Below are 5,631 nucleotides of genomic sequence, written 5' to 3'. Positions count from 1 at the left end.
ATTATCATCATGTAGCCTCATAACCCAAACATCAGGAACATTTGTTGTCATATCAGAGCAAAAACAGTTTTGACGTTTTAGTTGCATTTTGAAAAATGGTCATACTCTGCATATGAACCAAATACTGCTACTTTGCTTTGCTTACTTACTCCTGCATTCAGAGGACAAGGTATCATGTCAAAAACTGACCATGCTTGGTGAACTCACACACTCTGTAAGTTGTGCATAATATGAATACTATTCTACTCTCAGTGTAGTACCTGCAGATTGACCTGGTCATTCACGTATTCCCTCCTTCGTTGTTGATAAGATATTCCTGATGTCCTTGTCTGTGGGGTAAAACCTTCGACGTGTTCGTGGAGGTGGCTGCTCCCCCCGGAACAGCTCGTCATTTACTAAATTGAACAGGTGACGTCTCACTGAGCTTTCTGGCACCAGCCAAGGTGAGCTTCACTATTTCTTGTTCAACTCTGGAATCCATCGGTCCACGCAGTTCAGCGACCTGTACATGACGTTCAGCGACCTGTACTTGACGTTCAGCGACCTGTACATGACGTTCAGCGACCTGTACTTGACGTTCAGCGACCTGTACATGACGTTCAGCGACCTGTACATGACGTTCAGCGACCTGTACTTGACGTTCAGCGACCTGTACATGACGTTCAGCGACCTGTACTTGACGTTCAGCGACCTGTACTTGACGTTCAGCGACCTGTACATGACGTTCAGCGACCTGTACTTGACGTTCAGCGACCTGTACATGACGTTCAGCGACCTGTACATGACGTTCAGCGACCTGTACATGACGTTCAGCGACCTGTACATGACGTTCAGCGACCTGTACATGACGTTCAGCGACCTGTACATGACGTTCAGCGACCTGTACATGACGTTCAGCGACCTGTACATGACGTTCAGCGACCTGTACATGACGTTCAGCGACCTGTACTGACGTTCAGCGACCTGTACATGACGTTCAGCGACCTGTACATTGACGTTCAGCGACCTGTACATGACGTTCAGCGACCTGTACTTGACGTTCAGCGACCTGTACATGACGTTCAGCGCACTGTACATGACGTTCAGCGACTGTACATGGACGTTCAGCGCACCTGTACATGACGTTTCAGCGGACCTGTACATGACGTTCAGCGACCTGTACATGACGTTCAGCGACCTGTACTTGGACGTCTCAGCGACTGTACATGACGTCAGAGACTGTAGACGTTCAGCGACCTGTACATGACGTTCAGCGACCTGTACATGACGTTCAGCGACCTGTACATGAAGTTCAGCGACTAATGACGTTCAGCGGACCTGTACATGACGTCAGCGACCTGTACATGACGTTCAGCGCCCTGTACATGACGTTCAGCGACCTGTACATGGACGTTCAGCGACCTGTACATGACGTTCAGCGACCGTACATGACGTTCAGCGACCTGTACATGACGTTCAGCGACCTGTACATGACGTTCAGCGCCCTGTACAGTGACGTTCAGCGACCTGTACATTGACGTTCAGTGACCTGTACTTGACGTTCAGCGACCTGTACATGACGTTCAGCGACACTGTACATGACGTTCAGCGACCTGTACATGACGTTCAGCGACCTGTACTTGACGTTCAGCGACCCTGTACTTGACGTTCAGCGACCTGTACATGACGTTCAGCGACCTGTACATGACGTTCAGCGACCTGTACATGACGTTCAGCGACCTGTACTTGACGTTCAGCGACCTGTACTTGACGTTCAGCGACCTGTACATGACGTTCAGCGACCTGTACATGACGTTCAGCGACCTGTACATGACGTTCAGCGACCTGTACATGACGTTCAGCGACCTGTACATGACGTTCAGCGACCTGTACATGACGTTCAGCGACCTGTACATGACGTTCAGCGACCTGTACATGACGTTCAGCGACCTGTACATGACGTTCAGCGACCTGTACATGACGTTCAGCGACCTGTACATGACGTTCAGCGCATTTCAGCGACCTGTACATGACGTTGAACAGGGTAATTATAGATGTTTAAAGCTGTCTAAAAAAAGTCCTCTTTGTACAGCATACATTGTACCTCGCATCTTGTTTCTTACAGCAGCTATAGGAATAGATGTTGCATGGTTACCTCTCCAACAGTTGGATGGTTTTGATGGTCACTTTCTGGGGTGAAGCATGTGTGGTATTCCATGACTACTTCAACTGTTGAAGGATCAGCTGCAACTACAGCCTTTAGTGCTGCGGAGAGCTCCCTCCTCTTTGCTTTACTGTTCTCTGCAATCTGGGGAACATCAAAGTGACATGGCAATCGGGATCAGGACACGAGAGCAATTATAGCATTGAACGCACTTGTGCTGTGCCTTGAAACCAGGACATGTCATGACCTGACTGACAGTTATCTGGGCAGGGCAATCCATCTTCTTCGTATTTTGTACAAGATGGCGTCTTGCATTGAAGACATGGTCTTCAAGCTAAAAGAAAAAAGGTGTATAGAAATACAATATTAATTTATGTAGACATTTTCATGGTCTCCTCTCCATAACGTGGAGAACATCATCTATGGTTCTTTCTTTTGTCTTCTTTAAAATATGTGTAGGTCCTGCTCATATATCTAGTATAGTGGGACATTATGTCATTACCCCTGCATCTGTACTGTTTGTATCTCTTTATCTTTGCAGATATACCATCCCCTGTTAAAATAAGTAGACAGGAATAATTTGGTGCCGGTCATGACCGTGGGCTGGTTGGGTTCTGCAGGTGAACAAGGATATCCCCCTTTATTTTGTCTCAGAAGAGGCCATTGCATTTGTTTCCTATTCCTCTAAAGTTTAAACGACTTATGTATTTACATAATGCTGATTCTATGTTGTTATGTGTCACAGTGTTATGTGTCATAGAATGCCATAATGCATGTCATATTACGAATAGTTGTTTAATTTTCCTTTACCAATTATTTAAAGTTGTTAATGCATGTCAATTCATAAATATAGCACTTGTTTCTCTTTGTGTGCATGGTACTTCTCCTCTTGCCCAGTACACCTGTCCTTTCCTTTTTGGCGTCCATATATCTTGGTGCCCACGAGTTGGAATGGCACCCCATCATATGGTACACATTTCAACTGCACGTCTTTATTGAAACATTTGTGACAAAAATACATATTTTATCCATAAAATATACATTAACACTGGTCAGTTTAGATTTGGAAAGACACTCGGAATTTGAAATGTCTTAAGTACCTGTTGCTGAATGTACAGTAAAGTTTCACGTATTTTTCGCTTTTATCAATCTGTGGGTTTGAAAGCTGAAACTACCAACCTATAATTCAGTTGTTGTAGGCATTAAAACACAGAACACCAAAATAAACATTTTAGTGGTGTGAACGCTCGTGAAGTGTCAACAGGAGGGCGGGGAGCCTCGCTGCCGGGAAACCGTTTAAAAGATGAATAAATTAACGGCTCGAACCGAGCCGGCCGGCACCGGCCCGCTGACGACCGGCCGTTCTGTGAGCCCCTTATACTACTTAGCTACTTATATACATACTTATACATTATTATACTTATATACTTATTTGATTACTAACACAATGTAGGCTACTACATCGTTGTTTCTTACATTTCCGATCTAACCTTACAAACTTACTATTTTCCCCGAAAACCTGTTCCTTTTTGTCCACAATATACTTTGTGATCGTTGTTTCTTCCACGTCTGCTAACGCTTCCTCGAAATCCTTCAGTGTGTGAAATATTTGATGTGAAAGCATCTTGTTTGTTGCGCTTTGGCATCCTTGACAGACGTGTCTGTCTGTTGTCTGTTGGAGCGCGAGCGCAACAAAAGTTGCCGTCTCATCCACGACCACTATTACGTCACTTCCGCCGCATAAAACCCAGCAGGTATACGATCTAGCACTAACCGTGGTTCAGGGAGACTCAATAGTTCCCCGGAAGTTCGTGGAGGGACATTTGAATGCATGATTACCGGAGATAGAACTACGATTTTTGGTCATAAGTAGTGAATAAAGGTTTTGATTTGCAACATGTATACAACATATCGATGTGTATGTAGTTACATCAGTATTTGAAAAAGTTAAATTTGCTAATATTTGAGGATTAAGATAAAATAAGAAGTACTTTATTGATACCAATTTGGGAAATGTTTGCTTTGCAGCAGCAAAAGACAAGGCATTGCACATTAGACAGTTAAAAGACTAGAATTAAACAATCGAAAATGTAAACATCTTAAATAGAAATAACATAGCAGAAAATAGACATAGTGTGAACAGCTATCTTACCTGATAACATACATGTTAGGCTAACGTTGCCTTGGTTACAGAGCCTGTTGTTTATTGCTTTGAATTCTTTAAAACAAATATGATCTTCTTGAACCTGAATGGTAGTCAGGAGCATCACATCCTAATGTTTGATATATTTAGAGGGAAGGAAGGAAGGCTTCAAAATTCTGATTAGATTCATTTCTACCATTTCTTTCATTCATGGTGGTTTCAGTAATCCCCTGGTAGCTGAGGACACAAGTCATCTACATGAGTAATGTCTTCTGTATGACTTTCAGAAAGGACAGGAGACCCACCGGTGACTATCTAGCAGCAGCAGCATGATGATGATGATGATGATGATGATGATGATGATGATACATGTGTTGTTTTAGGAACATCCATGTAAATAAATGGAATTCAATAAACATTGAATAGCATATCATGCAGTTTGTCTGAGCCTTTTCCTCCGTGTTGTCCGGCATATCGTCTCCCCCATGGCTTGCTGGGCTGCCGGGGGATGCTCCAAGCGCTCAGAGAAAGGAGTACACATAAAAGTTTCCCTGCTGACACAGAGAGGAGGAAAGAAGGGCTGGCTCAAGTCAGCAGGAGCAATGTAACTATCACAGAAGACAACAACAGCAACAACAATTGTTTTGTATGGGCACTTGTAAATGTCTATAACTATGTAAATGTATCCTGTGTTAATGTTTCATGTGGAACCTATATGCTGCAGGTCTGCCTTGAAAAAGAGATCTATGATCTCAATGGGACCAATCTGATTAAATAAAGGTTTGAAATGAAATGAACAACATATGTATAATCATATTTTTCACAAAACGAAGACCACACCATTGGGAAGCTTAACGTCTATTTAATCAAAAATAAAGAACAGGGAGAGGCTTGCAAAGCTCTGGGAGGTGAGACTCAGGCTCAGGGTGAGGGTCTCAGTGCAGGTCTTCATGCTCCATTGAATCCCCCTGGGGTTCTTGTGCTGAAAGAGGGAGACAGGAGAAAGGGTTAGATACATCTATAGGATGGGACATTGCTGACCTATTTTAAACGTACCTTGTGTTTCCGCTCTCACTTAAGTCCCTCTCTCTTTGCCATCAATCCAACATCAGCTGAGCTGCAACATAATACAGACAGGTAATAATCAACAGAATCACAAGGACATTATATGGCTCTGCTAAAAACACTCACCCATAAGTTATGTTTTTGTTTACTGTGTGGAAGTCTCAAATATCCACTCTAAATCCATATCAATAGCGATGTATCACACAAATAGCTCTCTTCCTTATTATTGTGTAACGTTAACTATATTATACTAGCTGGAACTCCAAAATGGATATCCTCA

General features: G+C 43.3%; 1 long non-coding RNA gene across 1 annotated transcript; it reads right to left on the bottom strand.

Annotated features, from left to right (window-relative positions):
• Positions 1–5,132: 5,132 nt before the first annotated feature.
• On the bottom strand, positions 5,133–5,400 carry LOC117562355. Its single transcript, XR_004571527.1, has 2 exons — positions 5,343–5,400; positions 5,133–5,268 (listed from the first exon to the last, which is right to left on the bottom strand). It is a non-coding gene; the product is annotated as an uncharacterized LOC117562355 (long non-coding RNA).
• Between the last annotated feature and the right edge of the window lie 231 nt (positions 5,401–5,631).

Source organism: Gymnodraco acuticeps, unplaced genomic scaffold, assembly GCF_902827175.1.
Source record: "Gymnodraco acuticeps unplaced genomic scaffold, fGymAcu1.1, whole genome shotgun sequence".
In the NCBI taxonomy this organism is placed as follows: domain Eukaryota; kingdom Metazoa; phylum Chordata; class Actinopteri; order Perciformes; family Bathydraconidae; genus Gymnodraco; species Gymnodraco acuticeps.
The sequence above is the reverse complement of the archived record's forward strand: the minus strand, read 5'-3'. Positions and strand labels throughout refer to the sequence as shown.